The sequence below is a fragment of the Salmo salar genome, chromosome 26 (genome assembly GCF_965601325.2).
Source record: "Salmo salar chromosome 26, fSalSal1, whole genome shotgun sequence".
Lineage (NCBI taxonomy): Eukaryota > Metazoa > Chordata > Actinopteri > Salmoniformes > Salmonidae > Salmo > Salmo salar.
In genome coordinates, this window is record NC_138316.1 from 19,975,560 (window position 1) to 19,999,409 (window position 23,850).

A 23,850-nucleotide genomic window follows, 5' to 3' on the forward strand; every position below is an offset into this window, starting at 1 on the left:
TAGTATGCGCATCCTGGAGGCTGGGGTTCAGGCCCTCCTCCCTATTTATATGTAGAAGAGGCGCAGCAGTGAGGGAGGATGAGAAATTTAAATGCCATGTTACATTGGGGGGCCCCCTCTCAAGCCAAGCTCCCCAGCACAGCTCAGAACAGCCTCAGTCTGGTCCAGAGGAGGTGTTCTGGAGAACAGCTACACTCATACTACCCCACTACCATTACCACACATACAGAACTTTACAGGATCACAATGGAAAAGACAAAAGGCGCTTTATAGCATCACCAGCTACCCGAATGAGCTCTCACACACGTACACTAGGTTCCAACACAGATACATAAGACTCTCTAGTGAGGGCCTGTGTATCGTCACAAGACATGACACGACCTGGTCTCGAAGTTATTTTTTATTCCCTCTCTGGTTCCCTGTGTCTGTCCCCCCTCTGTCCCCTCTGCCCCCTCCTCTCTCATCTGTGTCATGGCTCAGATGAATCAGTGTCACCGGTGTTGAGAGCACTTACTGTCAACCCCAACGCCCCAGGCCACGCCACTGATGGACACAAACTATAAAATATCCCCCCCCGGGGAGGCATTGCTCAACCACTGCCCCACAGCCCCGAGCTGGAGTGCTACTCTGGGTTTGTGCGTGTGTGTGTGTCAGAGAGTTTGTGTGTATGTGTGTTTTGACCATGTAAGTATGGTTTTGTGTGTGCAGTCCTGTGTACAATAGTGTGAATAGGGGGAGAGGAATGGCTGGGGGTGTATATCAAGCTATAAAAATATCAGTTTGTCACGTCAGAGGATAATGCTCATCCTGGTTTTAAGGCTCATGTTTTACAGCCCCCTTTAGAGAGAGATTAGAAGAAATAAGAGGAGACTGGTCCCACTCTCCTTCAGGATCCAGGCTCAGCCAGCCAGCCAGACAGTCCTGCTACTAGCCCTGCTCTGCTCTGGACCTCAGTGGATGGATGCTGGACATCCTGGCTGAAACACTATGCTTGTCTCCTGGCCTCTACAGTGCAGCAGAAGGTTGGCTGGCTGTGCTATAGATGACAACTATCAATCATGGCGTCTGAGGACGCGGGTCATATCTGCTGATATGTAGTGTGGAAACCCCCCTGTGTGCTGGCCTGCTGGCTATGGGCTGGATGGAGAAGGGTGGGGGAGGGCTGTGAGGGGGCTGCAGGGCTGATGATGGAGGGGGTGGGGGGTGAGAGAGGGGTCTTTCCAGCCCCTGACTTCAAATCCCCAGCCTGCACGGGTCACTGGGCTGCTAAGCCTCCTTACAGATCTGCAAGGTTAAAAACCATGTCTCTTTCTGTCATTGAAGGAGAGTGGATATGAGTGGTGTGTGTGTGTGTGTTTGTGTGTTTGTATGATCCTGCACATTTCATATATAGAGGAAATATCAAATACACATAAGTAGATACACACACACACAATTCAGTCCCACATTTCCTGCTATACATCCTGAGTGGAAATCCCATATAGATACAGTCATCCTCTTGGCTAGCTAACTCAGCTCGCCGAAACCCCAAATATTGACTATTCATTTGCGCTGTCTGCTTTAGCGGTCTGTCGCTGCTTGACTTATCTAATCAAGGAGCATTAGCAGAGCTCCTCCGAGATCCAAGGATGAGGGAATTAAGAGAGGGAAGGAAGGGAGGAGAGGTAGCGCAGTGTAGCGCCACAATGAGCGTCAGGCAGGCCGGAGGGAGGACGGGAGGACCATAGGGCCTAACAGCGTCATTCTAACTGTACCTGTTACGGGTGGAGTGAGAGTCCTTGGGCATCTCAAGGAAGAGGAGCACAGGGTTGGAAATGGACAGAGTCAAATGCAGGTCACTGATTACAATTTCTCCTCCTTTTCTCCTTTTCTTTTGTCTTTGTGACGAGGTCAGGTGGAACTCAGACAAACACACAGCTCAACGTGGCTTAGCGGAACAGACGTGTGATCAGAACAGTTCTTCTGACAAAATAAAGACGAAAACAAACAAATAAAACCAACAAATACAGTAGTGTTTAAATATATACTATTTATAAATTGTTAGCTCTATTAGCACTGTAGCTTCAGAGAAATACCCATTAGTCCTGAAAGTGTTAGTAAGTCTATGGTCCTCAATACAGTATAAACATCTTAACTGTCATCCTATTGTCCTGGATTGAGTATCCTGTATGTGTTTGAGACAGGTACAACAGCTTCTTATAATTGAATGGTAACTTCAAATCCCGGGGCTCAATAACCTGAGTCGTACTGTAGAACTAGATTCCATTTCTGATAGCGCTCTGAGCCAGCCAAGGTAAGATGGCGGCGGTTGCCTAAGCAACGGCTTGTGCCTCAGAAGGAAATAGCCACTCTGATTCTCAGATTTGGTTTGGTTTGTACAGTGCCATTTGATGAATGCTTGTTGCGTCAGACCAAAGCCTTTCCCTGTGGTTTTGGGAGGTGGAGGGGTGGTGTGCGTAGTTCCTGTCCCTCTCGGAGGGTGCAGGGGACTGAGTGATGAAGGGGTGGAGGCCCTCGCTGTGACCCCTCCACCAGTAACCCGACCCCTGCTGCTGTCACCCAGCTCCCCGGGCCTGTGCCCGCCGGGCCTGCCTAGGCGCCATAAAACTCATCTATAATTTCTGATGAGTGTAATGCCATCTCCACTTCATGATTATATGATATTCCTCACCTCAGCCACAGCCGATGAGGCCAGGGGGCCGCTGTCTTAATGAGGTGCCTCAGAGTTCAGGACGGGGGATGGAGAGATGAGGAGAAGGAGGAGGGCGGGATGGAGAGGTAGGGGAGCCCGTATGCACAGGCGAAAACCAAGCGAGCCAAATTGCAAAACACCACATCAGGAGAATAATTTATCATTTGCTGCATTGTAAGACATTATTGTCTGAGCTCCCTGTGATAATGTGGCTGCAAAATGTGTAAACATAATGTACCTCAATAGCAGTGGGTGAGGAAGAGACCACAGGCCAGACAGAACAAGCCATTCCAACCACAGAGCCAAGCCCACATAACAGAGAGACCAGCCATTAAAGCCATGCTTAGGGATATAGCCGACCACTCCTTAATACACGCATGATCAGTGACCACTACAACATTATGGTCCTGACGAGGACCACCTCCGTTAGTCAGATTCCCTGAGTGACATTCCATCTCTAGTGCATAGCTGTGCTGACGATCGTTCCTCTGGATGATATGAATAAGCAAATAACATTTTTCCAGTCATTTAATCTCTGAGCAGGGCAATTAGTTAGAATGTAGTTTGTGGAGGTTTTTTCTGTCCTTATTATTGTTACTGAAATATCAGGCTCTTATTTAGCTTTGGGATGAATAATAAATATGCTGTAATTACTGTCCTCAATGAGCTAACAGGCTGGATGTTTTAATGGTGGAGGAGGGAGACTGTTTCTTTCTTTATACCACCTTTCTCCCTCTCTCCTTTCTCTTTGTCACTCTCTCTCTTTAATTGGATCTTGTAATTAGTTTCTCTGATGGATCTGGGAGGTCTGAGGCGTCCTCTGCAGCGTACATTAGCGTCCATGGTGGAGAGGGCAGCTCTTTAAAAGCTCTCCCTGTTTCTGTCCCTGCTCAGTCCAGTCCAGCCCTGACAGACACAGACCATCACACTATGAGCTTAACATACTGTAGAGGAGAGGAGAGAAGAGGAGAGGAGAGGAGAGGAGAGGAGAGGAGAGGAGAGGAGAGGAGAGGAGAGGAGAGGAGAGGAGAGGAGAGGAGAGGAGAGGAGAGGAGAGGAGAGGAGAGGAGAGGAGAGGAGAGGAGAGGAGAGGAGAGGAGAGGAGAGGAGAGGAGAGGAGAGGAGATTGTCCCTTTCTGCCTATAATGTTTCAACTTCCTGCTATTATAGCTTTTTTTCAAATGAGCATATGTGTGTCAGTTACTAAATGATTTGGTTTTAGAACAGGCACCAAGCTAAACAAAGGCATGAAGGATAGAGCCAGACGAGACAGCAGGACAGGCAGATATGAAGATACAGTGACATATAAGTAGTCTGACAGCATATTGTTGTTACTCTGAGGTAACGGTTAGCAGTATAATCTCAAATCCAGCTGGAGAGATCTATCCGGTACAGAGTATGACTGTTATGTGTGTGTCAGAGTGATCTGAGATGGTAAAAATGTAATTCATGTTCTAATTATAGTCAGCAGAGCAGGTTTTACACATTCTATTTAAATAGACACATATAATGTCCAGACATACACAACCCCTCCTCCAGCACTCCAATCCCTCTCCCCCCTCTTCCTCGTTCCCTCTCTCCGCTGGCCAGGCTACACTAGACATCTCTCCCTAATCAGCAGCCTCACCGCGCACAGACTGGTTGCCATAGCAATATGCTGGCTGGTCGACATGGCAACCACTCTGAGGTCCACTATTAAAATGATGAGAGAGAGAAAGGGAGGGAGGGAGGGAGGCAGACAGACTGTCCAAGATGGCGGGGGTGGGGGAAAGAAATATGGCAGAGCAAGAAATGGGAAACAGCAGAGAAAAATGAATAGGAGAGAGAGAGGGGGAAAAGGGAGGGGGGAGACGGGGAAGACGGAGGAGAGAGAGGGGGAAAAGGGAGGGGGGAGACGGGGAAGACGGAGGAGAGAGAGGGGGAAAAGGGAGGGGGGAGACGGGGAAGACGGAGGAGAGAGAGGGGGAAAAGGGAGGGGGGAGACGGGGAAGACGGAGGAGAGAGAGGGGGAAAAGGGAGGGGGGAGACGGGGAAGACGGAGGAGAGAGAGGGGGAAAAGGGAGGGGGGAGACGGGGAAGACGGAGGAGAGAGAGGGGGAAAAGGGAGGGGGGAGACGGGGAAGACGGAGGAGAGAGAGGGGGAAAAGGGAGGGGGGAGACGGGGAAGACGGAGGAGAGAGAGGGGGAAAAGGGAGGGGGGAGACGGGGAAGACGGAGGAGAGAGAGGGGGAAAAGGGAGGGGGGAGACGGGAGACGGGGAAGACGGAGGAGAGAGAAGGGGAAAAGGGAGGGGGGAGACGGGGAAGACGGAGGAGAGAGAGGGGGAAAAGGGAGGGGGGAGACGGGGAAGACGGAGGAGAGAGAGGGGGAAAAGGGAGGGGGGAGACGGGGAAGACGGAGGAGAGAGAGGGGGAAAAGGGAGGGGGGAGACGGGGAAGACGGAGGAGAGAGAGGGGGAAAAGGGAGGGGGGAGACGGGGAAGACGGAGGAGAGAGAGGGGGAAAAGGGAGGGGGGAGACGGGGAAGACGGAGGAGAGAGAGGGGGAAAAGGGAGGGGGGAGACGGGAGACGGAGGAGAGAGAGGGGGAAAAGGGAGGGGGGAGACGGGGAAGACGGAGGAGAGAGAGGGGGAAAAGGGAGGGGGGAGACGGGGAAGACGGAGGAGAGAGAGGGGGAAAAGGGAGGGGGGAGACGGGGAAGACGGAGGAGAGAGAGCATCTCTGGAGCTGTGTGAGCTACCTAAGGCATTGTATTCAGCGCTCCTGATATAATGTGTCGCAACAATGCCATTAACCTAATGTATGACGTCATTTACTTTATGGCTTAGTATACATTTATACACATGAAAAATGTGTAGCTCTTCCTAATCTAGAAAAAAGATCGTAAACTAATATTGCGTTTTAAGAGCTACTTAGATTATTATCGCCAATATACTTTAGACATACCTGAAATAAGATATGAATAAATTCATATTTACAAAGTATAAAAAGTTTTATGGACTGCAGGGCCATTATGATGATCAACAGTGACACGTGAAATCTTTGTGGTAAAACGGACAAAGGGGTTGTCGTTTGCAGTCTCCGATGATTAAGTCTCCTATGATTAAGTCTCCTATGATTAAGTAACCTATGATTAAGTCTCCTATGATTAAGTAACCTATGATTAAGTCTCCTATGATTAAGTCTCCTATGATTAAGTAACCTATGATTAAGTCTCCTATGATTAAGTAACCTGTGATTAAGTCTCCTATGATTAAGTAACCTATGATTAAGTAACCTATGATTAAGTCTCCTATGATTAAGTCTCCTATGATTAAGTCTCCTATGATTAAGTAACCTATGATTAAGTCTCCTATGATTAAGTAACCTATGATTAAGTCTCCTATGATTAAGTAACCTATGATTAAGTCTCCTATGATTAAGTCTCCTATGATTAAGTAACCTATGATTAAGTCTCCTATGATTAAGTAACCTATGATTAAGTCTCCTATGATTAAGTAACCTATGATTAAGTCTCCTATGATTAAGTCTCCTATGATTAAGTAACCTATGATTAAGTGTCCTATGATTAAGTAACCTATGATTAAGTCTCTTATGATTAAGTCTCCTATGATTAAGTAACCTATGATTAAGTCTCCTATGATTAAGTCTCCTATGATTAAGTCTCCTATGATTAAGTCTCCTATGATTAAGTCTCCTATGATTAAGTCTCCTATGATTAAGTAACCTATGGAACGAAGACTAAGAGCAGTCACAGTCTCAGCACTCACTGCTCTGGCCCAACAACAATTACATGCTAGTCTTTAACACACTAACTCTCTTTGTACCCATATGCATGCAAACATATTAGATACATTGAGTTGTCAGACCGGGGTGCGGTGTGTAAAATGCTGCTGTCATTTCACACTACTAGTGAATACACCCAGCAGCCTGGTTCATATCCCCAGCCCAGCTCTGTCACTGACTGAGCCATAGTGCACTTTGCCTGAACTGGGGGAAATACACAAGGGCACACATCTATACGGCTATCAGTATAGATCTCTTTCTCCATCTTCCTCTCTCTCTCTCTCTCCTTTCCTCCTCTCTTCATCTGTCTCTTTTCGCTTTCTTCACCTCTATCAGTCTTTCTCTCCTCAAATTTTGCCTCTATCTTTTGGTCTCGTACTACCTCTCTCCCTCTCATTCTCTCTCTTTCTCTCTCTCTCTCTCTTTCCATTAATCTCTCCTCTCTTTCTCTTTGACTAAATCTCTCTGTCTTTCTTTGCCTGTATGTCTGAGTCCCTAATGAATTAAATATCATTCCATGAGGATGCTGCTGCATTAGCCAAACCCAATGGCATTTAGCTTTTTTCCTTTTGTGCGTGAAATTCCTTTATGAATCAGAGCCCTCCCCCGCCCGAGAGCCTTATGAAAGATAGCTCATTGATGTCCATATTGCGCCATCAGCCCGGGTTTCACTAGCACACCATTCACAAGCAATTAAAGTGAGCTCAAACAGAGTAAGAAAGTGCGTCATCCTCTTAATGCAATTAAGGAAGTGTGCACACACAGACGCAGGAGAACACACACACACACCCACATAGAGCGTACTGAGGAAAGGCTAGCAGAAAAGGTTAATTTGTCAGGCAACACAAGCCCTTGGCCTGGCCTCACCCTTCACAACTCCAAAACAAGAGAGGGATTCATCAGAGAGAGAAACACACGCATCATCATCAGAGTCGCTGCCTCTTTACTATCGCTCTAAAAAAACACCTTCCCTGGCGTGGATGCCTTCCACAGCAGCAGCTGACCACTGTTCCAATGACAGGGCTGTGGTCTGACACAGATTACTTTCACTGCGAGACTCAAAGTGGTCCAACACATTAGCCCAAGTCTCTGACATTCACAATTACAAGCACTGTCCGATCAATTAAAATCAGCACAGGCCTCATTAAAACATCCGTCCACTCTTCACTTAGACCAATTTAAGAAGTGAATGGCTGCTAGCTCAGGGGCCATTTTGCCTCTGCAGATGGATGCCTTATTATTTATGGCTAGAAAGCCCTGGCTCCATCCAGCCCACCCTCCCGTGTTGGTGATGGGGGGGAAAGTTAATGTGGGTGTTGCGGCGAGGGCGTCCCACAGCCCCACCACGTCAGACAGCTGGGAAACAGCTTCAGAAAGCTCACTACTCATTTCCCTCACTTTAGCATCTCATCTGGCTACTGGAGACGGCCTGCTACTGCCTCCTCCCCTCCACAGCTTCATTAACATTCACCAGGCCAGCCAAGCCAAGCCAGGCCCAGCCAGGGAATAGGCCCAACCGGAATGGGCTAGGGGAATCAGAGGTATCAGAAGGTATGCTTCTGCCGTTCCTCACACACACGTCACATACAGATATCCCCTTGACAGAGGCATCAGTGCGTGTGTGCACACAGTGGTATCTTTTGTTGGACATAATTAGTATTGATCTACCCATTATGGTGTATTATGCACCAATTGGATTTCCCTAAGTTTCAAGTCAAGTTCATTGGCTGGTAAGTGCCTGGACATAAAGCTCCACACTTAGCCAGAGTACAGCATGACGTAGCTGACCCACTGGTCTGACACACACACACACGCATGCACACACACACACGCACACACACACACACACACACACACACACACACACACACACACACACACACACACACACACACACACACACACACACACACACACACACACACACACACAATGAAGAACAACAGGGCACTTTACTACCAACACAGACTAAAATAGGTTTTCCTAAAAGTGTCTAATCAATGGAATCACTACAGGAGTAGATAACAAAGAGGGAATTGAACATTGAATTGAGTAAAGGAAAATCATGAGTGTGTTCAGAACAAACTGAGGAGATCAGTAATGAGCAGGCATGTGGCTTCCTGACAGGAACAGAGGGCCTCACTTTACCTTAAATAATGTACAAGACCAAGAATTAGGCAAGCTTCCTCAGTGCAATTTAACAATGAATAAAACTTTTGTATTCACCCCTGACATACAGTAGTCTCACTAACGGCACTAAGTAACATTCAAAGGACAAAACAACTTATGTATGTCTTTTAGGAGGCTCATGGAGGGATACAGTAGCATGGACAGGCGCTGGCCAGTAGGAAGGGAGGGAGATCATGTTTGTACAGATTCAATTAGAAATTGCAAACAAAGCGGGGCCTTGATGGACCAGAGTAATACAAAAGCGCAGCAAGGCCCTGTGACAGCAACCTATTCATTAACGCTCTTAACTATTTAATCAGACCCCCATCCCCAGAACCCTAAGATTAGTGCTACAGATACAGACAGACAGACAGACAGACAGACAGACAGACAGACAGACAGACAGACAGACAGACAGACAGACAGACAGACAGACAGACAGACAGACAGACAGACAGACAGACAGACAGACAGACAGACAGACAGACAGACAGACAGACAGACAGACAGACAGACAGACAGACAGACAGACAGACAGACAGACAGACTGGGAAGTACTCAGAAGTAGAGAAGGTACGTCAGGCCATGTACACTGAATTATAGTTATCCTAATGTGTCTGTGTGTATCTGTGGACTGTGTATGTTGTCATGACAATGCCCACAGTGTCTGAGCAGGCCTGGAGGTGGGTTTGTTATGAGAACTCTCTCCTTCTTCCGTCCCCCCTAGGGTGATGTGCTACAGGGGGGAACATGTTATCTGTACAGGATGAGAGTAGGGAACTAAAGCCAACAACAGTACCCTCTGGTGCTCACAGCCCTCCTCAATTAGTCCCCAGCTGGCCCTCCCTCCCCGAGCAGGGAGTGGCCAATTTATCTACCACTTTTTAATTGGGAGAGTTTCTACCCCAAACCCCTGATCCTCCTGTCTATCCCAAAGACAGCCTACCACACCCCCATCCCTGGACTAGGATATCAGTCTTCATTTAAACCATCTCTGGAAGCATTAAATGGAAATCAATCGTGTAAGTTTAGCAAATAGTTAATTACTGCTGGGCTTCAGATTGATCTGGAGGGGAGTGCTGGCAGCTGAGCCATTTGTCTCCTTCATCTGCCATTAAAAATGAGAAAAGAAGGGAAGAGAGGGAGAGATGGAGAGATAGTGAGAAAGAGGGGATCATGGGTTAGATGTTGGAGAAGAATAAAGGAGAAGTCGATGAGGGGTGAGGGTGTGTTAGAGGAATGGGGTGACACACACACACACACACACACACACACACACACACACACACACACACACACACACACACACACACACACACACTTAGACTACACACACACACTTAGACTACACAATACACACAAACAGACTTAGACTACACACACACTTAGACTACACACACACACTTAGACTACACACACACGCACTTAGACTACACGCACACACTTAGACTACACACACACACACACTTAGACTACACACACACTTAGACTACACACACACGCACTTAGACTACACACACTTAGACTACACACACACTTAGACTACACACTACACACACACACTTAGACTACACACACACTTAGACTACACACACACACTTAGACTACACACACACACACACACACACTTAGACTACACACACAAGCACTTAGACTACACGCACACACTTAGACTACACACACACACTTAGACTACACCCTACACACACACACTTAGACTACACACACACGCACTTAGACTACACACACACGCACTTAGACTACACACACACACGCACTTAGACTATACACACACACTTAGACTACACACACACACACTTAGACTACACACACACACACTTAGACTACACACACACACTTAGACTACACACTACACACACACACTTAGACTACACACACACTTAGACTACACACACACACTTAGACTACACACACACACACACACACACTTAGACTACACACACAAGCACTTAGACTACACGCACACACTTAGACTACACACACACACTTAGACTACACCCTACACACACACACTTAGACTACACACACACGCACTTAGACTACACACACACGCACTTAGACTACACACACACACGCACTTAGACTATACACACACACTTAGACTACACACACACACACTTAGACTACACACACAAACTTAGACTACACACACACACACTTTATAATTAGTCTTGATTATTTTTGTATTACTCATATTGCATTGCAGGTAAGACTCATCATTATCCTGATTTTGCACAGAAAAGGGAGTGAAATAAAAACTTCATTTGTAAAGATCCAATATGATTGGTGCCAGTAACAATGTAACAATTACTATTTTGTCAGTTTAAGAGCTTTGGGAAAAACACCTAATTGCCTCCGTCTATTCTCGCTCCGGTGAAATGTTCCTTTATGCATTAATTACTAGAAATGAAAGCTTTATCAAACCATCTGCAAAACACAAAAGTATCTGAGTAAAGACAGCCCTTGTTTAATGTCAATGTGAGTTATTAGAAACCCCATGTTAACACTATAGAAAAAGAGAAGAGCTGCTTAACACGATGCAAACCCTAGTTTATCACAATTTGCACTGTAAACAACATCCTTAAACATCCATGAATTAAATATTTTATAAGCGTGCGGTAACAAAAACAGATAAAGATTAAAACAAGCAATTCTTTCAGTTTCTGGCTTTGGTAAGGCAGGCCCTCAGTGTGATTTAGTGAGGAGTAAATCTAAGAATACGCTGATAGCATTCAGACCCATGCTGCTGGATCTGGAAGCTGTACATCTCTCAAATGACTGAACACTGATGACTAAAGAGTTCTCGGATCCTCCTGTAATCCTGGCCTGGAAGAACCATTTCTCTTGGCTTCCAAAGATATGTCACATCACTCCCAACAACAAATAGACAGCAGACGCCCCCACTCCTGCCGCTACAATGAGCTACTTCACTGCAGCACGCCAGGGCCTACCGCTGCCTCTTTAACCCTGCCCCAGCCCACCACCATACCACCACACCACCAACACTCTGACACCAAATGTAAAGTCCAACTACCCCCCCAAATCCCTCCCAATTATAAAAGGTCCTTGAGTTGCTGTTTCCACCCTCTCTCCATTCTCTCTCCAGTCTCTCTCCAGTTCCTGTCTGATTGCTGAGTGTGGGCTGAGCGGCACAGGTAATCACATGCAAAGCACCGAGGACCAAGAGGGGCCTGAAAAACAATACTAATCCAAAACACAAAAAAGAAACTAAAGGGGGACTCCTGCACCACAATTACAGGCCATCCAGTCAGGCCCCTGCTCTAGCCAGCACTCGAGGGCTGCCGTGATTTCCGACAGAAAAGGTTATTTGTTTTTATTGGAGGAAATAGATGCTGGGTGGCTTTAAATGGCACAGTAACGCGTGGGTGTTGAAGGGAGGCCTGCTGACCTCGCTGTCCCCAGGGGCCCATTGCGAAGCCTGTGGGTCGGACGCGTCGAGGCCATCACGTACCCTCTCCCCCAGCCTCTGTCTCCTACTGCTCATGCTTGACCCCCAGGTCACTGCAACTCTCTCTGGCCTTGAACTCAACCTGGCCTGCTCCCCCTCCCCCCGTCACTGCACTCTCCCCTCCAAACCCACACCCATTCCTCCATCAAAACAGAAAAGCTGCAGCACCATAGCTTCTGATATTTCTACCACTTCACTATCTTCCTTTGTGAAGCCACAAGTCAGCCATATGGGATATATTTAAGACTTTATTTCCAAAATCCTATATCTGCAAATTTTTCACATTTCTGTTTTTTCATCACAAATGATTGCTCATGGGTACCTTCATGTGGGTGTAAAATGTTGCTGTTCTCAGATGTTTAATTCATGTACTGAACAAAAATATAAATGCAACATGCAACAATTTCAACGATTTTACTGAGTTACAGTACAGTTCATATAAGGAAATCAATTGAAATAAATAAATTAGGCCCTAATCTATGAATTTCACATAACTGGGCAGGGACGCAGCCATGGGTGAGCCTGGGAGGGCATAGGAAGATGGCCCAGGCCCAGCCAATCAGAATAGTTTTTCCCCACTAAAGGGCTTTTTGACAGACAGAAAAACTCCTCAGTTTCATCAGCTGTCTGGGTGGCTGGTCTCAGACGATCCCACAGGTGAAGAATGTGGAGGTCCTAGGCTGATGTAGTACATGTGGTCTGCGGTTGTGAGGCCAGTTGGACGTACTGCCAAATTCTCTAAAACAAAGTTTTAGGTGGCTTATGGTAGAGAAATTAACATTAAATGATCTGGCAACAGCTCTGGTGGACATTCTTGCAGTCAGCATGGCAAACTTGAGACATCTGTAGCATTGTGTTGTGTGACAAAACTGCACATTTTAGAGTGGCCTTTTATTGTCCCCAGAACAAGGTGCACCTGTGTAATGATCATGCTGTTTAATCAGCTTCTTGATATGCCACACCTGTCAGGTGGATAGATTATTTTAGCAAAGAAGAAATGCTCACTAACAGGAACGTAAATGTCACGCCCTGACCTGAGAGAGAGGGTTTGTTTCTCTATGTGGTTAGGTCAGGGTGTGGGGTGGGCATTCTATGTTTTGTATTTCTTTGTGTTGGGCCGAGTATGGTTCCAAACCAGAGGCAGCTGTCTATCGTTGTCTCTGATTAGGAACCATACTTAGGCAGCCTGTTTTTCCTTTGGGTTTTGTGGGTAGTTGTTTTCCGTTTAGTTTTAGGTACCTGACGGAACTGTCTGCTGTCATTTTTTGTTTAATTTGTAAAGTGTTCATTTTTGCATTAAACTACAAGATGAACATATTCCACGCTGTACCTTGGTCTACTCATTTTGATGCTTGTGACAGTAAACAAATTTGTGCACAACATTTTTGAGAAATAAGCTTTTTGTGGGTATGGAACATTTCTGGGATGTTTTATTTCAGCTCATGAAACGTAGGACCAACACTATGTTTAGATTTTTGTTCGGTATATATTTTAGATGTGTATGAAAATGTTTTTTTTTTTGTTGCAATGTCTATATATCCATTGTTTAGCTGGAATCAAATATTCATGTCCTCTATATTTGACTGTCATGTGGTCAATAAGATGAATCTTAAGATGAAGGCACTTACTATAAGTTGCACATCTGCTAAATGACTAAAACGTGAAATGTATTTTTTTTTTACATACAGATATTACTGTATTGAATTATAAAAAAAAATATATATATCACCATCAAGTGATAGATTTTACACAAATACATGTATGTCATTGAACAACCCCATGACATGATTAGATAGTGAAAAAAACACACCAATCTCTTTCATAATAAAAGTAAATGTACCAATGTTTCTAAAAATGAATATAAAGCAGTTTGTAATAAAACTCTTCATATATACATCTTCCATATAAACAGACATGTAAAAGTAATATTTATCATTGTGTCGCACTAGAAATGTAGTGAAACATGTAGATATTTTTGAGCCAGCCTCAGTATATACGTGGGAGCTCCAAACAGTACAGAGTAGAGTGAGCCTAGCAGTCTGTGGCCATGGTTCCTGCTCTTGGTCCTGCCCAGGCTTGGATTCTGACCCATAAATCTCATCATTCTCAGGAATTGTGTGTGTGTGTGCTTGCGTGTGTGTGTTGGTGTGTGTCTGCTCTCCAGCCCGTCAATAGCGGCACATGTGAAAACATTTCCAGTGTGTGCAGCGGCTGCGTGTTTCCTCTGCTCTGTGTAATGACCGTCCACATATCTCCCGTCACGAGCATGTGCCTGCTCTGCAGATCCAGGGAGGAGACGAGAAGAGAGGAGGAGAGAGGAGGGAGAAGTATGCGGCCATATTTGCCTTTGTGCTGTGCCGCCGGTGTGTGTACTCTGCTGTGTGTGACGTTTGTTCAGCATGTGTAAGCTATGATCTGCCTGCTCCTGATGAAGTGCTCTTTAAAGTCCAGTGATAGGCTGTGAAAGGCAGTAATCAGAGACGCATGCTTTTATTTGCTAACCAGATACACTTCATAACGCAGAGTGTGTTTGTCTGCATGTGTTCAGCCATTATTTTCTGCACATGTTTAGTGGTAATATGTTTATGTGTGGACTGGTATATTTCTACTGTCATTTATGCCTGATGTGAGAGTCAAATGTGAGCGTGAAATGTATGCGTGTGTATATATGATTTGTGTCTATGTGCGCATCTTCCGTGACGTGGAAACATGTCCTGTGTGTGTATGTGTGTGTGGGTCTGTGTGTGTGTGTAGTCCACAGCCCTGCTCTGCTCTCCTCCTCATCAGTATTCAAGGCAGGTGGACTCCCGCTCTGACCCACAGCTCAGTACCTAATGGAGGGGCTGATGGGAGCCTGACGACGGCCACAAGGTCCCGACACACACGCACGCGCGCACACACACACACACACACACACACACACACACACACACACACACACACACACACACACACACACACACACACACACACACACACACACACACACACACACACACACACACACACACACACACACACACACACACACACACACACACACATTACCACATAAGCAAGCGACATAGATAGGAGTACACACAAATACACTCACATAAACACACTCTAGAGTCCCCTTTAAGTACATACTATGTGCTCTGGACACATTGCTGCCCTAGTATCAGGGTAAATTGATTACATTGGCCATTTAACATAGGTTGTTTTTCTTTTCTTCAATACGCCAGGGATGCAATTTGATCAATTTTGTCACCTCTCAGAGTTATTGAGTAAGCAATTATACCGCAGGGTATGGTTCTCTCCTGTTGTGTTGATTCTGCTGCTGCTGCTGTTATTGTTGCTTTACCTTTTGCCTTTAATTGCCTCAACAACAAACTTTCCCAGCGAACCACTGCCCCTCTAAGTTGATTGCCAGGAAGTGCAGGGAATTAGAAAATGTATGTCACACCAGGGTCAGTGCATTAGAGCATGGCTCTGCTCACATAAACTATCAGAAACCTTGTTTTCTTTCTACAATATCACAGAAACGGTGTCCCCACCTTTGACTCTATTGAAGAAAATGAAAATGCAATTTTGAGTTTATTTATATTTCTTTTAGAGCCACTTATAGCCCAACGTTTTCCACCACTAGACCCTACAGCACGTTATTTTACTGCATTACTCTAAACCTGTGGATGACTTCACAGTGTATATTAGGAACGAAGGAGCACAGCCTACAACACACACTCCAGGAGCAAAAAGTTAACTCCTTGAGATTACTAAATACCAGACCCAAGCACCTAAAGCCAGAGGTTCTCACAACAATCCCTTTCCAGCCTGCCTCTCCTAACTCCACTCCACTCACCTCATCTCTCTCGATCCCTCTCTCTTTCTCTGAGGCCTGGACAGATCCCCTGCTCCCTGTCTTAGCTCTAATACAGTGGCCGTGTGTCTGGGCCTGCTCTCCCTCTCTCCTCCTCTCCCTCCTCCTGAACGAGGGACACAGAGCTGACAGGCTGTGACCCAGGGGCCTCGGGGGCTCCCAGAGAGAGGGGTAATGGGCCCGACCCCACCAATGTGCAGCACCCTTGGCACTCCCGGGGCCGGCGGCAGCTTTGATCCAGGGGCCCCCGCTCGGGTCTCCTGACGCCCGGTGAGGAAATTCGCAGGAACAACTGGAAGAGGCCTGTGTTTATTCAGCTCCCTTTAATGAGGAGGGAGAGGGATTATCAGGGGCCTGGATCTCCCCGAAAAAAAAGAGAAAAAGAAAACTGCTGCTCCAGATGTTGTTCTACCTTTGGCCACTTCAACAGAGAGAGAGAGAGAGAGAGAGAGAGAGAGAGAGCGAGAGAGAGAGAGAGAGAGAGAGAGAGAGAGAGAGAGAGCGAGAGAGAGAGAGAGAGATGATGAGTAAAACAGAGTTAGAGAGAGAGAGAGAGCGAGAGTGAGTGAGAGTGAGAGTGAGAGCGGGAGACAGACAGACAGAGAGAGAGAGAGAGAGAGAGAGAAAGAGAGAGAGCACGAAAGAGAGAGATGATGAGTAAAACAGAGTTAGAGAGAGAGAGAGCGAGAGTGAGAGCAAGAGACAGACAGAGAGAGAGAGAGAGACTGTTTGGAGGGGGAGAGGAACCCCTTTATTTATATATTTCCACGTGTTTTCTTCTTTCTTCACCATGTCCAGATGTGGGAGCTGGCTGGCCGTCTCAGGGTGAGCCTAGAGGAGAGCAGCGGGGGAGAAGGGGGCTCTGGAGGGGGGCCGGAGTTCTGAGGGGCCTGCCGCTCTGGAGAGCCACAGGCATGTGATTTTTGGGAGAGGGTGTAGGTTACCCCCGCTCTCCAGCGTAAGCTTTGCTTTTAACAATTTGTGCTGTCTTATGGGGAAAACGCAGCTATTTCCTGAGCCAGTAATACAAGCTCTAATGTGTTATTTTTGCTGTGTCTTACACATAGCGTTATTGTAATTCTAATTTAAGCACGAGAAAGTGACGCTCATGCAGACATATGAGATCTTTCACACAGGGGCAGAAGCATAAGCATGGAGTTAGATGGACAAGTCACCCTGGACATGGACACAGGTGGTCTGGGGGGAGGACAGAAACTACTCTGTATCGTGACTCTACCTGTAGACAGAGACAGACAGACCTAGCCTGACCAGACTACTGTAGACCAGCTATTGACCCCCAGCCTCAGACAGCTGACCTGATCAATACTCTCTATTGTCAACTCATTGAGGAGGGGATTAGGGGCTGGCCACTGGTCACACAACGCCATACACAGAGGTCAGAGGTCATTTTGACTGGACGGTTTACATGTGACTTACATGCACACGCTCTGCTTAGTTAATCGTGTCAGATGAGGCAAACACTGCAGTCTGGCAACACCGCTTACTTCCCAAGTGTTATTGACCTCTCCCTCCCCAATCTGCACAGTCAGACTGGCCTTAACCCCCCCCCAGTCTGACCCTTGAGCTATGACCCTGCTAACCTTTCCAAGTTCAAGGCTAGGTCACTGAGGCCAGGGAGTGATAAGGAGAAGAGAGGTGCCCCACTCTGTGACTGTCTGGGAGAAGACAACACTAGAGGGCCATATGCTGGGGCTGAGCACCATGGACATACAGGGATCTGCATGGTCTGAATCTCAAAGAACAGAAAACAAACATGAACAGGCTGGAAATGAAAGGGCTCTGGAAAGGATGTCTCTATCCCTCCACAGATCCCACAAAGAAAATACCATATGTGTGTGTGTGTGTGTGTGTGTGTGTGTGTGTGTGTGTGTGTGTGTGTGTGTGTGTGTGTGTGTGTGTGTGTGTGTGTGTGTATGCGTGTGTGTGTGTGTGTGTGTGTGTGTGTATGCGTGTGTGTGTGTGTATGCGTGTGTATGTGTGTGCGTGTGTGCGTGTGTGCGTGTGTGCGTGTGTGCGCGTGTGTGCGTGTGTGCGTGTGTATGTGTGTATGCATGTGTGCGTGTGTGCGTGTGTATGCGTGTGTGTGTGTGTGTGTGCGTGTGTGCGTGTGTGTGTGTGTGTGTGTGTGTGTGTGTGTGTGTCTGCTCCTACTATTACTCTTTGACAGAATGATTCTCGTCTCCATCTGGCTCCTCTTTGAGAGAGCATGCAGGCCCGTTCATTTACAAGTCTTCCACTTCACAGCCATAAAACTACACTTGAGTGGATTAATGAATACAAATACATAAAACAGCACTTCATTGGTGTTGATTAGTAAAACCACATAATGCAGACATCTAATTAGGAGAGATTGCATAAACATCTGTTTGTTACATTAAAGCATCTTGAAATTTCGCATAAAAGGGAGCCTTGTATTTATATGATAATTACTTCTAGCATTAAACACAGTGGGGCTTCGACATTAACTATTAAAAAAGTTGTTGTTGATTATAATGAATCTGTGCCTCAGAGGGCACCAGAAGAGCCCTTAGTGAAAACAGGACATAGCTGGATGCACTGCCATTTCATCCACCATCATTATCATGGTGACACTGCTTTGGCAAAGTCAACTCACCTTTTTGCATTTTCTTTTCAATTGAGACATTACATTTCATTGTAACATCCAACTAACAATATTTCAACAGACCCTCATCAATGAAATATTCACTTAATTGATAATATATTATGAAGTGAATATTTCATCAATACTATTCATTTGTTAAATAATAATTACCATTATATCTTTAAGCAATTTGAGTCACATGCTAATTACTACTTTCGTAGTAGAATGTAATTTTCTAGGGGCTGATTAAATACTCTAAGTTATTCAATGCATAAGAAACATTTGAAATTAAAAAATGATGAATTCATACAGTGTGTGACTATAAAGTTGAACTGAAGGAACATGTTACAATGATTGCAAGGCAAAACCTAATTTAATCGATTCTTTAAAAGTACAGATCACACGGTAATAATTCCACGCCACAGATGCTTTGGCGTGACAGAAGACTTCATGGTCAGCGTCTGTGATTTTTACCTGTAAGTTGTCCCCACCAAAGTCACATTTTGAGAGAGGTGGCTCTCCATTTTTTATCCCTAGTCTTGTGTGAGTGACAGAGTGCTGGAATGGCATACGGCAGGTGGACACAGTATCCAGATCAATACTGTAATGGGTTTCTGCACATCCACTGTCATGAAAGAACACTCTCCACCAAACCAACTGTCCTCTCCGCCTCATAGTGGAGTTCTCTAACTAAATGCATTGAGCAAGGTTAAAAAATGAAATAAATAATCATCAGACAAAAATTGAGTTTTTTTGAAGTGCTCACAGTGAAATTCACACTGAAGATGAAAAGAAAAACATGAATTTGTGAGGACACACTTACCGATTGTTGCCGTGGTGTTACCAGGAACCTTCTTCACAGACCTGAAAGGCACAAGACGAGATAATCATTATCCTCAACCTTCAATCGAATATGAAATCCAATTTGATTTCATCCATTTCAATCACTGTCCTCGTAGAAAACAACAAGCCACAATTGTCATTTTGAATCATCAGCTTTCCGATTCGCATACTTTTGTAAACGTTCTTCTTACTGACCAATAAGGCCACACTTAACACAGAACAGGGCCTTGTGTATGAATGGGCCTGTGCTACATGAGCTTGCAAATGGTATTATGACCACATTCTTCATATACGTACATGTCTGCTAGCTAAGCTTGTCTGCTGTTTTTTAGTGGGTTTCATTTCAACCCAGAGGCTAGAAAAGGAAAACTTGTAGACATTATATGCATAAAGAACATTTTACAAAAGGAGGGGAGAACCTCAGCAGTGAATGTTTAATACCATCCCTCCTCCTGCCTTTGATTTTCACGTCATTTTCATATCACACATATGACAGAGTGCCCGAACGTTCAATTCAATATATTTAACCTCATACACTTGAATTTTCCTTGTTGAAATAAAAGAAAGAACATCTAATCAGCAGCCTTTCAGGAAATAAACTATACAGACCACAGAGACTGTAGCTGTACCTGTACCTGTACATAACCATTCTGACTCCACTGCTGTGGCATCTAAATATTTTACCAGCAAACATTGAAATTAACCACACATTTGTTTAAACACTATTCCTTTCATTCCTAGTGAGAGGCGGGGCCTAGCCTCTTCCGGACAGTCAATCCCTGACCCGTGGCCTGCCACAAGACAAGGGGAGCCATGCCTCTCTGTTACGGCTGACTCCAGGTCAGTGGATTACATTCTGGTTTTGGGGGGCTGCTGATTCCGTATGCGTTTTAATAAGGGGGTAGCAGAGTAGCAGGCTGCAGGTCAGGCAGATTTACAAGCCCAGTGGAGGGATGGAGAGACCTGGACTGCTGTCTCCTCTGGCCTCCAGCTTCCCCCTGCACCATTACACCAGAGTGAGATATAGTGGGTTATTGATCCCAGTGCCACTTCATTTCGCAATAACTATTACACGATATTCTCCCGGCCGCGTGTGGCCCCTGATTTATGCTGCCCTGCTATTTGCATTAGCAGTAAGTGTTTTTCTATATGGACTGAGCTGAGCTGAGCTGAGCTGAGCTGAGGAGGGTCTCGCCACCACACCAGGAGACACACACACACGTTCCATACCATACCTGACCTGTCTAGACGCTTTCTGATGCTTTTCTTCTACAGCTATGGACACTTAGACGTACTGTACACCAGACAGAGACAGGTGAGTTAGTTGAGATAAACTACTGGCACAAATATGAACTGAGAGAGAGGAATACATCTCTGCTTTCCTTTGAGGTGTTTCTCTGACCTTGAGGTGGCTGTTGTGTTTTTGACTGCCCCATGCTACTCACTATGGTCCTGGGAGACTATCACGATGGCTGCTCCTAAGCACATGATTCTTATAAGGTACATAGCCACCACATTATGAGAGATCTTTTTGTGAGAGATATTTTGGATTAATTTGGTTTTGTTGTGGAAGGGGGTAGTATTTTCCCCTCGCCGATAGAGGTGGTGTGCAGCCAGCATCTAGATAGATGTACATACACTACATCGTCAAACATGTCATTCCAAAATCATGGATTTGGTCCCCCCCTTGCTGTTATATCAGCCTCCACTCTTCTGGGAAGGCTTTCCACTAGATGTTGGAACATTGCTGTGGGGACTTGCTTCCATTCAACCACAAGAGCATTAGTGAGGTCGGGCACAGATGTTGGGCAATTAGGCCTGGCTCGCAGTCGCGTTCCAATTCATCCCAAAGGTGTTCGATGGGGTTGAGATCAGGGCTCTGTGCAGGCCAGTCAAGTACTTCCACACCGATCTCGACAAACCATTTCTGTATGGACCTCGCTATGTGCACGGGGGCATTGTCATGCTGAAACAGGAAAGGGCCTTCCCCAATCTGTTTCCACAAAGTTGGAAGGCCAGAATCCTCTAGAATGTCATTGTATGCAGTAGCGTTAAGATTTCCCTTCACTGGAACTAAGGGGCCTAGCCCGAACCATGAAAAACAGCCCCAGACCATTAGTCCTACTCCACCAAACTTTACAGTTGGTACTATGCATTAGGTCAGGTAGTGCTCTCCCGATTCGTCTCGAACTACCAGATGGTAAAGCATGATTCATCACTCCAGAGAATGCGTTTCCACTGCTCCAGAGTCCAATTGCGGCAAGTTTACACCTCCCCAACTGACGATTGGCATTGCGTGTGGTGATCTTAGGCTTGTGTGAGGCTGCTCGGCCATGTCAACTCATTTCATGAAGCTCCCGACAAACAGTTCTTGTGCTGACATTGCTTCCAGAGGCAGTTTGGAATTTGGTAGTGAGTGTTGCAACCGAGGACAGATGATTTTTACGTGGTACATGCTTCAGCACTCGGCAGTCCCGTTCTGTGAGCTTGCGTGGCCTACCACTTCACGGCTGAGCCGTTGTTTCTCCTAGACATTTCCACTTCACAATAACAGTACTTACAGTTGACCGGGGCAGATCTAGCAGGGCAGAAATTTAACAAACTGACTTGTTGAAAAGGTGACATCCTATGACGGTGCCATGTTGAATGTCACTGAGCTCTTCAGTAAGGCCATTCTACTGCCAATGTTTGTCTATGGAGATTGCATGCCGGTGTGCTCGATTTTATACACATGTCAGCGTGTGTAGCTGAAATAGCTGAATCCATTAATTTGAAGGAGTGTCCACATACTTTTGGCTATGTAGTGTAGCATTCAGTGGTGCTGCTGTGAGAACCAGGGAGAGAATGGCAGGGCTAGCATGACATTGGTGAAAAAGAGTCCACAGTGTGCCACTTAATTACAATAGAAACCTCTCAGTTGGGGAGGCCCTCGCCATTCATTAGATGCTAAAAATGTATTGAGTGAACAATGATACATAACAACAAGCATATTGGCATCAAAGTGAAAACTATTATTGGAAAGAAGATCTAAGTTTAATTTGTTTGTACAAAAAACCTTAAACAAGAAAACAAGAAGGTAAAGAAATATTAGTTTGTTAGTAGGCTCAAGAATGTAAGTCATAGTATAGTAAATTATTCTATGCTCAGCATAGTAAAAGTATAACTATTAGTGTGTAAACGTTCTATAGTAATAGTGTAACTATTGATGTGTAATAGTTCTGTAGTAATAGGGTAACTACTAATGTGTGTTAGTTCTATAGTAATGGTGTAACTATAGTTGTGTAATAGTTCTGTAGTAATAGTGTAACTTCTTGTGTGTAATAGTTCTATAGTAACAGTGTAACTATTGGTATGTAATATTTCTATAGTAACAGTATAACTATTAGTGTGTAATAGTTTTATAGTAATAGTGTAACTATTAATGTGTAATAGTTCTATAGTAACAGTGTAACTATTGGTGTGTAATAGTTTCATAGTAATAGTGAAACTTTTGATGTGTAATGTTCTACAGTCATAGTATAACTATTGGTGTGTAATCGTTCTGTAGTAATAGTGTAACTATTGATGTGTAATAGGTCTGTAGTAAAAGTGTAACTATTGATGTGAAATAGTTATATAGTAAAAGTGTAACTATTGATGTGTAATTGAAATAGTGTAACTATTGATGTGTAATAGTTCTATAGTAATAGTGTAACTATTGATGTCTGTTAGTTCTGTAGTAATAGTGTAACTATTGGTATGTAATATTTCTATAGTAACAGTATAACTATTAGTGTGTAATAGTTTTATAGTAATAGTGTAACTATTAATGTGTAATAGTTCTATAGTAATAGTGTAACCATTGGCGTGTAATAGTTCCATAGTAACAGTGTAACTATTGGTGTGTAATAGTTTCATAGTAATAGTGAAACTATTGATGTGTAATGTTCTACAGTCATAGTATAACTATTGGTGTGTAATCGTTCTGTAGTAATAGTGTAACTATTGATGTGTAATAGGTCTGTAGTAAAAGTGTAACTATTGATGTGAAATAGTTATATAGTAAAAGTGTAACTATTGATGTGTAATTGAAATAGTGTAACTATTGATGTGTAATAGTTCTGTAGTAATAGGGTAACTATTGATGTGTAATGGTTCTATAGTAAAAGTGTAACTATTGATGTGTAATAGGTCTATAGTAATAGTGTAACTATTGATGTGTAATAGTTCTGTGGTAATAGTGTAACTATTGTTGTGTAATAGTTCTATAGTAATAGTGTAACTATTGATGTGTAATGGTTCTATAGTAATAGTGTAACTATTGATGTGTAATAGTTCTGTAGTAATAGGGTAACTACTAATGTGTGTTAGTTCTATAGTAATGGTGTAACTATAGTTGTGTAATAGTTC

At 44.8% G+C, this 23,850-nt stretch overlaps 1 protein-coding gene across 2 annotated transcripts in view; it reads right to left on the reverse strand.

Annotated features, from left to right (window-relative positions):
- The window catches only part of LOC106587324 (zinc finger homeobox protein 3), a 328,380-nt gene that overhangs the window by 235,346 nt on the left and 69,184 nt on the right, over positions 1–23,850 (reverse strand). For both annotated transcript variants that reach the window (XM_045709036.2, XM_045709037.2), the window contains exon 2: positions 19,442–19,482. The gene's annotated coding sequence lies outside the window, so the exon portion shown is untranslated. The remainder of the gene's footprint in view (positions 1–19,441; positions 19,483–23,850) is intronic.